At 43.3% G+C, this 13,169-nt stretch overlaps 1 protein-coding gene across 1 annotated transcript in view; it reads left to right on the top strand.

Moving 5' to 3' along the window:
• Positions 1-13,169, top strand: part of LOC140460054 (uncharacterized) — a 137,724-nt gene that overhangs the window by 44,927 nt on the left and 79,628 nt on the right. The window lies entirely within an intron of this gene.

The raw sequence follows: 13,169 nt of genomic DNA, 5'->3' as shown, positions 1-13,169 counted from the left end.
TCGGGAAACTTCCAGACACAAACAAAGGGGTTTTAAAAAATGAATAGAAATAGGTAAGGTAAATTACAAAAGAAGCCGAGTATAAAATATCAAAAGCTTCTGTTGTTGTGCCAAAGGGAACAGAGTCGCTAAAGTAAATGTTGGTTCCTTGGAAGATGAAACAGGTGAGTTAATAAGGGGAACACTGAAATGACAGAGCTGCTAAATCAATACTTTTCCTCAGTTTTCACGTTGGAGGACAGCAGTTCCATTCGGATTGGAACGAGCAAGTCAAAGTCAAATCAACGTCGATAGGTACACTATTAGGATTGAGGGCAAACAACTCCCCTGGGCCTGATGGCCTACATCCGAGGGTACTAAAGGAAGTGGCAGTGGAGATTGTGGATTCATTAGTTACAATATTTCAAAATTCCCTGGACATGAGAAAGATTCATTGAGTTTATTTAATACGGAGATAGGTAGGTTCTTGATTGTCAAGATGATCAAAGGTTATGGGGAGAAAGCAGGAGAAAGGAGTTGAGAAACGTTTCAGCCATGATTGAATGGCTTAGTTTCTGCTCCTATATCTTAGGACCCTATGGTTCCAGTGGATTGGAAAAATGCTAATGTAATGCCTGTATTCAGAAAGGGAGGCAGGCAATATGTGGGAAATTGCAGACCAGTTAGTTTAACATCTGTTGTTGGGAAGGTGTTAGAGTCAATTATCAAGGAAGCAATATCAGGACGTTTGAGAAGTCAAAACTCTATCCATCAGAGTCAGCATGGTTTTATGATGGGCAAATCAGATTTGACTAAGTTCTTCATCGATGTAACAAGTGGATAATGGTGATCCTGTAGATGTAATATATCTGGCTTTTCAGAAGGCATTTGCTAAAGTGCCACTCAAAGCGTTAATTCACAAGGTTAGATCATATGCGATATGGGCTGATTTATCAGCTTGGATAGGTGACTGGCTGATGGGCAGAAGACAGACCGTCCGAATTGATGGCTCTTTTTTCTGGATGGCAAGATGTGGCAAGTCAGGTGCCACAGGGTTGGGTCCTGGGACCCCAGCTATTTACAATCCACATTAGTGACTTGGATACACATATAAAAGGCTCATTTGCCAAATTTGTGGATGACACAAATAGGCGTGATGGTAAATTGCAATGAGGAAACATGAACCTTTCAAATGGATCTAGATAGGTTAGGAGAGTGGGACAAAATGTGGCAGATGGAGTTTAATGTGGATAAGTGTGAGGTCATGCATTTTGGTAAAACAAAACAGCAAAGCAACCTATTATCTAATAGAGGGTTTGGGATGATCTGGTGCAGAGAGATCTGGGTATCCTCATTAATGAGTCACAGAAAACTAGGATGCAGGTACAGTAGATAATAAAGAAAGTGAATGCAGCATTTGCTTTTATCGCTAAAGGAATAGAACATGAAGGAAGTGTTGCTGCAACCAAACATAGCATTGCTGAAAGGAATGCTGGAGGATTGGGACCAGTTTTAAACTCATTTCCCCTTATATGGTTATGGTAGGGTTTTTAACTTTCCAACCATAGACCAGGACTGCCATAGGTTTAAGGGTTTAGATGGAGAGGAATTTGTTGAGCGTGTTCAAGAAAGATTTCTGATTTAGTATGTGGATATACCTATGGAGAAGGTGCAAAACTTGACCTACTCTTGGGAAATAAGGCAGGACAGCTGACTGAGGTGTCAGTGGGGTGCACTTTCGGGCCAATGACCAGAATGCTATTAATTTTAAAATAGTGATGGAAAAGGATAGATCAGATCAAAAATTCCAATTCCAATTCCAAATTGGAGAATGTCTCATTTTGACAGTAATAGGCAAGAACTTTCAAAAGCTATTTGGGGGCAGATGTTTGCAGGTAAAGAGACGGCTGGAAAACGGGAAGCCTTCAGAAATGAGATAACGTGAGTCCAGAGACAGTATATTCCTGTTAGGATGAAAGGAATGTCTGGTAGGTGTAGGGAATGTTGGATGACTGGAGAAATTGAGTGTTTGGTCAAGAAAAAGAAGGAAGCATATGTCAAGTATAGACAGGATAGATTGAGTGAATCCTTAGAAGAGTATCAAGGTAATAGGAGTATACTTAAAAGGGAAATCAGGAGGGAAAAAACTGGACATGAGATAACTTTGACAAATAGGGTTAAAGAGAATCCAAAATGTTTTTATAAATACATTAAGGACAAAAGGGTCACTAGGGAGAGAATAGGGCTCAAAGATGAGCGAGGCAACCAATGTGTGGAACTACAAGAGATGGGGAGATACTAAACAAGTATTTTGCATCAATGTTTACTCTGGAGAAGGACATGAAAAATATAGAATGTAGGGAAATAGATTATAACATCTTTAAAAATGTCCATATTACAGAGGAAGTGGTGCTGGATGTCTTGAAACACGAAGGTGGATAAATCTCCAGGACCTGATCAGGTGTACCAGAGAACTCTGTGGGAGGCTACGGGAAGTGATTATTGGGCCCCTTGCTGAAATATTTGTATCATTGATAGTCACAGGAGAGGTGCCGGAAAGCTGGAGGTTGGTTAATGTGGTACCACTATTTAAGAAAGGTGATAAGGAAAAGCCAGGGAACCTGACATCGGTGGTGGGCAGGTTGTTGGAGTGAAACCTGAGACACAGGATTTACACATATTTGGAAAGGCAAGGACTGATTAGGGATAGTCGGCATGGCTTTGTGCATGGGAAATCATGTCTCACAAACTTGATTGAGTGATTTGAAGAAGTAACAAAGAAGAGTGATGAGGGCAGAGCAATGGACATGATCTATGTGGACTTCAGTAAGATGTTTGACAAGGTTCCCCAAGGGAGACTGGTTAGCAAGGTTTGATCTTATGGAAGACAGAGAGAACTAGCCATTTGGATACAGAACTGGCTCAAAGGTAGAAGGTGGTGGTGGAACGTTGTTTTTCAGACTGGAGGTTTATAACCAGTGGAGTGTCACAAGGATCGATGCTAGGTCCACCACTTTCTATATTTTTTATGCAAATGACTCGGATGTGTACATAGGATGTATAGTTAGTAGGTTTACTGATGACACCAAAATTGGAGGTGTAGTGAACAACGAGGAAGGTTACCTCAGATTACAATGGGATCTTGATCAGATGTTCCATTGGGCTGAATAGTGGCAGATGGAGTTTAATTTAGATGAATGTGAGGTGCTGCATTTTGGAAAAACAAATCAAAGCAGCACATCTACACTTAATGGTAAGGTTCTAGGGAGTGTTGTTGAACAAAGAAACCGTGAAGTGCAGGTTCACAGTTCCTTGAAAGTGGAGTTGCAGGTAGATAGGATAGTGAAGGAGGTGTTTGGTATACTTTCCTTTATTGGTCAGAGTATTGAGTATAGGATTTGAGAGGTCATGTTGTGGCTGTACAAGAGTATGTTGAGGCCACATTTGAAATAAATGTACAATTTCTGGCATCCTTCCAAGAGGAAGGATGTTGTGAAACTTGAAAGGGTTCAGAAAAGACTTACAAGGATGTTGCCAGGGTTGGAGGATTTGAGCTATAGGGAGAAGTTTACTAGGCTGAGGCTGTTCTCCCTGGAGTGGAGGCGGCTGAGGGGTGACCTGAGAGGTTTATGAAATCATGAAAATCACAGATAGGGCGAATAGCCAAGGACTTCCCCCCCCCCCCCCCAAGATGGAGGAGTCCAAAACTAGAAGATATAAGTTTAAGATGAGAACGGGAAAGATTTAAAAAGGAACTAAGGGGCAACGTTTTCACGCAAAAGGTAGAGCGTGTATGGAATGAGCAGCCAGAGGTAGTGGTGGAGGGGGGTACAATTACAACATTTAAAAGGTGTCTAGATGAATAGTTCGGATTTAAAGGAATATGGAGCAAATGCTGGAACTTGGGACTGGGCCAGATTGGAACATTTGGTCGGCATGGATGATTTGAATGAAGTGTCTGTTTCTGTGCAGTGTGACTCTAAGTCTATAATTGCTATGACCGAAACTAAAACTTTTTCCTGAATCTTCCTGCTGGACTTTTTTAGTGCACCCAGTTTGTCGATTTCTGGTGAGTAAAATTGGCATATGTCCTGTATCCTGGAAATTCTGAAAAATAAAAATAAATAATTCTTCCTGTGAATGGTACAATCCACACCCCGTGGTGTGAATGGTACAATCCTCCCCTTTCCTTTACCTCCTCCACCTTCGAATGATGCAATCTTCCCCCTCTGAATGGTATAATCCTTTACTCCCCCACAGCCTTAAGGGTACAACCTCCCAAGTCTCAATGGTACGATCCTTTCCACACCACCCCAAATGAATGGTCCAATCCTCCCCCTGAGAATCCTGAGCTGGGATTCCCCAATCCCTTTCTGTTTCACATTTCCGAAGCCTTTCCCATTTTGAAAACAGTCTCTGTTTCTGGTCTTCCCACCAAAGTGCATAACCTCAGACTTTACCACATTGTATTCCATCTGCCCCTTCTCTGACCATTCTCCTGGCCTGTCCAAGCATTCTCAGCATGGACCCCTTTGGAACTCCAAAGACCCCTTTATGCCAACACTCTGCCTTCTGCCAGTCAGCAAATCCTCTACAAGAATGAGGTGGACCTCGCTCCTACACCAGGGAGTCTTATCTTACTTCGCAGCCTCCTGCACGGCACCTTGTCAAAGGGCTTCTGGAAATCCAAATTGCTCACGTCCACTGGCTCTCCCTTTGTCTAACTTACTCATTACCTGCTCAAAAGAATCCTAATAGATTTGTCAGACATGACCTCCTGTTGTCAAAGCCATGCAGATTCGGTCTTGTTTTAACATGCACCTCCACATACTCCCCACTCTCACCCTTCATAAAACCTGTTAAGTTTACCCATTTTTACCATAAATATGTTGTTCTGCTCTTTAAAATGAATTCAAGTTTAAAGATTTCATATTATGTATGTACACTACCTTTGCCCCTCATAATATTTTATCCTTCTGAAGAAGACCTTCAAAAGAGATTAGCACAAGGTATGAAACTGACTGTGACTGCATCAAGTAAAGAAGTTAGTAAGAATGACAAAGGAGTGGCTAAATATCTAAACCTACCCATGCAACGGTCAAGAAGGCACAACAACACCTTTTCTTCCTCAAGATGCTCAACAAATTCGGCATGTCCATAATGACACTCATCAACATTTACAGATGCACCACAGAAAGCATTGAATCTGGGTGCATTACGCCCTGCTACGGCAACTGCTCTGCCCAGGAATGGAAGAAACTACAGAAGGTTGTGTGCACAGCACAGTTCATCACGGAAGACAACCTCCCACCCATGAAATCCATCTACACTTCTCATTGTCGTGGAAAGGCTACCAACCTCAAGGACCCCTCCCACCCCGGGAATGATCTCCTGCACCATCTTCTGCCAGGCAGAAGATACAGAAGCTTGAACACATGTACCAACAGGTTCAAGAATAACTTCTTCCCTGCTATTATTAGACTGCGATTCCTCAACACCTTCTATTTAGTCATCGTCTATAAACTCACCTCTGCCTCCTGACGCTCTCGAAGTCCCGTCAGGCTGGACCATGAAAACTGATGCAGACGTTTCTATTCAAATACTCTGCCATTTCATTATTTCGCATAAGTACTCCAGACCCATTTTCCAACGGTTTGTTTCCTTTTACTTCCCTCTCTTCTCTGTTATTTATCTAAATCCCTCTTACAAATCTCTGTAATATTCTTAACAGTCTGGCTATACTATTTCATCCTCTTCCCCCATTGCTTTCATTTATTATTGTCCGCTGGTATTGAAAGTTTTCCTCATCCTCTGGATTGCTAATAATCGTCAGCAGATTGTATGCTTTTGCAATTGGTTAATTGTTGTCTCTGACTTCCCTTATCACTCAATATTATCTTGTCCTCCACTGAGTACGTTTTGTCTCCTTGGGATGAATTTAAGCTGTGCATCTGATTTATCCCGAGCAACTCCTACCATTTCTGGTTCACCGTCTACCCTGCTCTGTTCCCTCTTTCAGTTAACACTGGCCAGCTGCTCCCTTTTGTGCTTGTCTTTAATTTGAATAAGTATAATCACTTCTCATCCAAGAGTTAGCAACAGGTTTAAACTGAGAGGGGGAGATTTCAGAGCTGGGATACAGAGAACGATTAGAAGATCGTTCTAATTAATTAATTACGTACAAAGAGAAAAAGAAAGAGACAGAATATAGACGAGGAGAAAATAAATAAAATATCAAAAAACGAGGTTATTGACAAAATTCGACAGACTTCCTATTCCTTTTGGCAATGCCCATGTACTGTGATATTTTGGAAGGTGTTTGCACAACAGGGTAACATGTTCAAGTGTTGTGTTTGAAGCAACAACATTTATCTGGAATAATATGACAAACAGCAGTTGTTGACAGAACATACCAGGTAAAAAATGGATTAACTGAAATAGCTTCAGATAACAGAAGCAAGAATTTACAAGACACATTTTAATAATAATGCGAGTTTCCAGTATGGAATCCCAGAAAAGGGGAACGTTAAGGCATCAACACAGAATTAAGGGATGTTTTAATGTTTTATAAATATTGTAAATCTCATGGATCATGTTTTTTGTGACTGTATCTCTGTTGTTCATTCTCACGGTCTTGGGCACATGTACACAAATTTATCTATCTGCAAAAACACATTAAGCAGTTTGCATTAAATCATTTTCCTACATTCTATTTCAAATTAACCTGATTTGTTTACACTTCCACGCGCCATTCCTTGTTCCAAGTTTGTTCTGTTCTCTCCCTGTATTTTATTTGATTCTGTCTATCAAAAAGATATTGGTGACTGTGAGAAGGCACTTTATCACTTTCCATTCTCCACAGCCACTATCTCCTATTCCTTTCTGTCCTTTAACCAATGACACACACATTCTGGCTGTGACTCTTAAATCCTCATGAACTAGGTGATTGCAAATGTAAAATTTACTTCTGGTCTAACGTCAGAAAATCTGAGCAAAGTATATGCAAACCGTGCAATATGATGTTTACAGCTTTACAGGCAAATTATTGAAATTCATTGTGTTAAAGAGTCAATGTTGCCTTAATGAAGAAGTATTTTCCAGTCCTCTGGGACTCTCCATGACTCCATCGATTCCAGAATGATCATCAGCAATGCCTCGATGATCACCTCAGCTGTGAGTCTGGAGTCACGTGTAGGCCAGACCGGGTAAAGGATGCAGCTGGGACTACTGAGTGAATCCTTTCCCACAACGGCAGTTTCCTTCCCGAAAACGGGCGTGAGTGAATCAGATTGCGGTTTTCTCTCCCCTCCCCCACCTCCCCAACAGAAAATGGTTTCATCTTTAGATTCTGACTGTATTCCAATTCCGCCATCTGCTGCGGTGGTATTCAAACCCAACAGATTCCAGAACTGGGTTGAGAGTCCAGTCGATAACGGCACTCAGCAGTCGCTTGGTCAGTCCCCCTGTGATGTCACGTGAAATCGCTGGTGGCACCGGAGGTGGGAGGAGCGGGTGAAAGCCTTCCCACACTCAGGGCAGCTGAAAGGCCTCTCCCCCGTATGGACTCGCCGGTGGGTCAGCAGGGAGGAGGAATCGCTGAAGGCCTTCCCGCACTCGGGACAGCAGAAGGGCCTCTCCCCTGTGCGGATCTGCTGGTGGGTCAGCAAATTGGAGGAACGGCTGAAGGCCTTCCCGCACTCGGGGCAGCTGAAGGGGGTCTCCTCCGTGTGGACCCGCTGGTGCCTCAGCAGGGTGGAGGAATAGCTGAAGGCCTTCCCGCACTCGGGACAGCTAAAGGGCCTCTCTCCCGTATGGACACGCCGGTGGGTCAGTAGGGAGGATGAATCGCTCAAGGCCTTCCCACACTCAGGGCAGGTGAAAGGCCTCTCCCCCGTGTGGATCTGCTGGTGCCTAAGCAGGGAATCGCTGAAGGCCTTCCCGCACTTGGGACAGGAGAACGCCCTCTCCCCGGTGTGGATGCGCCGATGAATCTCCAGGTCAGACGGAGTACGGAAGCCTTTCCCACAGTTACCACACTTCCACGGTTTCTCCATGTCCGAAGCTTCAGCCACAAGCAAATGCGTGTCCTGCCCCTCACTGCTGTGAATTCCTCTTTCCAGGCCGTATAACAGTTTCAGGCTCCACACTCAGTGCGCAGCAACAGTAGGGTCTCTCATCCAGTCCCACTGATCATGAAAATGTACTGAAACAGGAACCAAAAAGCTTTGCTCCTTATCACAGAATTGTAATCAAAAATTGTGGCTGTCCCAATCGATTGAGTGACTGTCAGATATTGACGTGAAAGTGAGGACCGCAGACGCGGGAGAGTCAGTGTTGAAAAGTGCGGCGCTGGAAAAGCACAGCAGGTCAGGCAGCATCCAAGGAGCAGGAGAGTCAACATTTCAGGCATAAGGCCTTCATCTGTTCATTTTGAAACTTCTGTCTTCGGATCTTCAAATACTCTGGAAAAAGAAATTACAAAAGTCAACACTGTCAGTGCAGGGTAGAAATTCAGAACAAGCTATTCTACTTTCTGTGGAGCATTCTTTTTTTTTGTTATTCCACAAAATTTTGTGATTCCAAAAAGCAACATCCTTCTCTCTCTCTCTCTCTCTCTGCCCCCCCACCTCTGTTCTCACTCTAAGTAATTCTCCTGAAGGTGCTGATTCAGGATCAGAACAGCAAAAACATCAAGACTTACATATTGGATAACTCCACCTGAAACGTAACATCTTTCACAACACTGGGATACTGCTGAGAGTGAGCAGGTCTGATTTTGGGAAGCAAAACAAAATGGTGTCAGTTCAGGATGAATCAGGAATGCATCTTGAGGAATAACCAGACACATCAAGGTATTAACACAGACACCAGAGAGAAACTGAACAGAAGAGACGTGGCAAACGTTAGTAGAAAGCCAGAGTCATTAAGATATACCGCACAGTAACAGACCTTTTGGTCAAATTCGTCTATGCTGACCAGATATCGTAAATCAATTTAGTCCCATTTGCCAGCACTTGGCCTATATCCCTTGGCCAATCCACACTACCTTGCACATCCCTGGACACTATGTGTAAGTTAGTACGGCTAACCCACACAAACCTGCACCTCCTTGGGCATGATGGGTACTTTAACACGGCCAATCCACCCTCACCTGCACATCCCTGGGCACTATGCATAATTTAGCATGATCAATCCACCCTAACCTGGGCAAAGTTAAAAATCACACAAACGCAGGTTATGGTCCAACAGGTTTATTTGGAAGAACAATTGTTCGGAGCACTGCTCCTTCATCAGGTGGTTGTGGAGAATAAGACCATAAGGCACAGAATTTATGGAAAGACATTTGTGGCCTGCCACTGAAATGATGTATTGAACAAATCGGGATTGTTCAGTCTTTCATCTTTTAGAATGGATTGCAGGTATCATTAATATGTAAATCCCAGAACTTCCTGTAAGGCCCCCTCTCAAGATAACATAAGGCTTTACAACAAAAGGTGGCATCTCAGCTCAGACAATGCATTAAAGGTATGAGGTCAGAGTTTGCCTGTATCTCAGTCTTGACTCAGACTGTTTCTATTTCCAAAGCAGGAATTTACAAAATTTTATCTGGATTGACTGCCTGCATGAACTGCCGAGTCTCATCCACCAGCTGAAATGACTGGATAGTGAGGGCTTGATCCCCACAGTGCAATGAATTCCCACTTTCCACCAAAATCCCAAATGTCCACACTCACTCAGTTGCTCTCTCATAAATTAAATATTTCATTGTAACTGCTTCTGCTCCCAGCCTTCACAACTACACTTCTGCTTTCACCAAAGACAATTAGTCATACAGCACGGAAACAGACCCTTTGGTCAAACTCGTCTGTGCCAAACAGATATCCGAAATTACTCTAGTCCCATTTGCCAGCACGTGGATCTTATGGTTCTAAACCATTCCTATTCATGTACCCAGCCAGATGCATTTTAAATATAATTGTACCAGCCCCACCACTTCCTCTGGCAGCTCATTCCATACATCCACAACCCTCTGCGTGAAAAAGTTGCACCTCAGGGCCCTTTTAAATCATTCCCCTCTCACCTCAAATATATGCCCTATAGTTTTGGACTCTGATACCTTGGGGAAAAGACCTTGGATATTCACCCTATCCATGCCAGTTATAAACCTTTATAAGGCTGATCCTCAGCTTCCAATGCTCCAGGGAAAATATCCTGGATCTACTCAGCCTTTCCCTGTAGGTCAAACCCTCCAAGTCTCGCAACATCCTCGCAAATCTTTTCTGACCCCTCTCAAAGTCTCACAAGTTCTTTCCGAAAGCAGGGAGACCAGAACTGGACGCACTATTCCAAAAGTTGCCTTACCAAGTTACAGCCACAACATGATCTCCCAATGCCTGTACACAATGCTCTGACCAATGAAGGAAAGCATAGCAAACACATTCTTCACTATTCTGTCTACCTGCGACTCCACTTCCGCCTGGGCAGCCTATAGCCCAGCGGACTCAACATTAAGTTCTCCAGTCTCAAATAACCTCACTTCCCATCTCTTCCTCCCCTCCCCCCACCCCACCACGACTCCCTTCTCAGCCCATCCCCCTCATTTCCACTCCTCCTTGTCACTAACCAGATTTATTTCTCCCATTCACCAACCAGGTCAGACCTTTCACCTGTCCCCACTTCACCACCCTGCCCCCAGGACACCCTTTATCTGCACCCATCCCCAATCCTGAAGAAGGGTTACACCTGAAACGTCGACTTCTCCACCTCCTGATGCTACCTGGCTTCTTCTGTTCTTCCAGCCTCCTGCCTGTCTATTTTGCCAATTGCGACACAGACGTGGAGCAACGTTTCCAAGTGTCTGTCCCCACCCCGATTCACTCCCTTTCCTTTCAGTTGCTGCAAGTCAACAACTGAATCCCAGAATGAAAAAAACATGGAAAGGGTGGTGAGAAAAGAGAGTGCCGTACTCACAGATGTTGGACAGAGGAAGGAGATTGCAGTCTGGGGTGAAGCTCAATCTTCATTCAGAGAAACAGGAGCAGCAGCATCTTCAGAAACTCATGGTCCAACTTCCGCATTCAGACAATGGGGTGTCTCTGATTAGCAGGAGGACTAGTCTCCTTCCGGTCCTCCAGTACTCCCTATTGGTCAATCAAAAGAAGATCGCGCGCCTTTTTGTGCGGACTGCGATGAGCATGCCCAGTATTTTGCTGACACCCGGCGAGCATGCGCACGACATTACTGACACCGTCAATCATGCGCTGTATGCTCTATCGGGATGCTGGTTTTACTAACAGATTTTAAGTGTCCAAATGCCAATAGGAAAAAAAAGGGGTAGAGCCACAATATTTTTTGTCCGTGGTTCGAAATTTGATTGGTTTTGCATTTTGTCTCGCTGCTCAACTTTTGTCTTCTCCGCTTGTTGAGAGAGTCTCCCCGTGAGCTGACTTTGGGCAGCGCTTTAACCAGTTACACAGACTGAAGAAACATTACACTATTCGCAGGAGGGAGTGACTTGTACACGTTTTCTGAGTGTGATCCCAGTTTCAATTGTTCATCGGAAACACAGAACCAAAAGGACACCAGAACTGCGGAGAATTTGGGGAAATGTGGGGACTGAGGGAAGGGATTCCATTCCCTGGGTGCTCTGGAGGTTAATCAGCTCAGTCGCAGTGCGGACAGGCCGTTCTTCAAAAAATTATTACAACATTATTTCCCATTGACAAAAACACATTCACGCTGCCTGATTACCTTGAACTTATACAAGTGCTCTGTCATAATATCTTTGATAATAGCTTTGAACATTTTCCCCATTACATATGTTAAGTTAAATGGTCTCCCTTTTTGAAGAAAGGATTTGTCCAATCTAAAAAAAACCACCCCTGAAACTAATGAGGTTTGGAAAATTAAAACCTATTAACTATTACGGGGAGAATGCGGGGAAGTGGAGTTGAAATGCCTATTAGCCATGATTGAATGGCGGAGTGGACTCGATAGGCCGAATGGCCTTACTTCCACTCCTATGTCTTATGGTCTTATTTCACGCCCTAATTTCTCTTTCAGAGTCTAGGATGAATTCCTTCAAATACCCGGGACTTATCAGCTTGAAGTTCCAACAGTTTACTCAGTTGGTGATTGTAATTTTCTTCAGTTCCTCCCTCCCTTTCAATTCCTGATTTACAGCTAGTTCTAGGGTGTTACTTGTATCCTCTCAAGTGAAGTCAGATTCAAACTCTTTTCAATTCATCTGCCATCTCTTTATCCTCCATTACTGAATCCCCAGACTCATTTTCTGCAGAACCAACACTTATTTTGTTAACTATTTTTAAGAAAAGCTGACAAAACTTTCCACCTTTTTTTATAATTTTTTTAGCTAACTTTCTAACCCTAAATTGCCGTGCTACTGCCTGCATTATTTCTGATATTTTGCCATAGCTCTCAACTCTAGCATCAACTTGTCTGCGTATTCTATTGAACTGACCTTGATTAAGTGTTGCAAAACACACAAGGGCAAATCTTTCCTCTCCAGAAAGTCTTAGTACTTAACACGATAAAATTCACTTTGAAATATTGTTCATCCAAATTTTACCAAGCACATACGACAGATTCAACATCCCACAAAGGCACCCAGTTTTGTTATGATCTTTAATTCTGAAGAGAAATTTGGATACCCAGTGATTAACTGGAAGAACTCTTCATTAAGATTTCACATTTTTAAACAAATAAAAATTACCCATTAACTGGTGTAACTTAGCAGAATGGGATGTATGGCCTTAAATTGTAAATCTAGTTTTCTTTACATCCCTGCAAGAGTTCCCATGAATCTTTACAAGAGTCTTGATAGTTCATTCACTTGCTGGGAATAGTCCAAGGGATACAACATCTCTCGAGGATTCACTTAAATCCTTCTCAGGGAGGGCAGTTTCACAACCCAGCAATACCAAAGCCACACAAAGGACAGGTCAGACAGAGAGGCACCAGCAAGAGCATTGCTCCCAGGACAGGACAATGGAAGCACCTCACCGTTTCAGAGGAGACATTAGCACCTATGCAAACAGACACACGCGCTCTCATGCACACACACTCTCTCATGCATGCACACACAGGTCTGTGGGGTGAATTTGCATTTGCAGATACATTCAATTTTGATCAAAAAGCACACAACCTGCAGGCAGTTGATACATGTAATA

Source organism: Chiloscyllium punctatum, chromosome 36, assembly GCF_047496795.1.
Source record: "Chiloscyllium punctatum isolate Juve2018m chromosome 36, sChiPun1.3, whole genome shotgun sequence".
NCBI classification, from domain to species: Eukaryota; Metazoa; Chordata; class Chondrichthyes; order Orectolobiformes; family Hemiscylliidae; genus Chiloscyllium; species Chiloscyllium punctatum.
The sequence above is the reverse complement of the archived record's forward strand: the minus strand, read 5'-3'. Positions and strand labels throughout refer to the sequence as shown.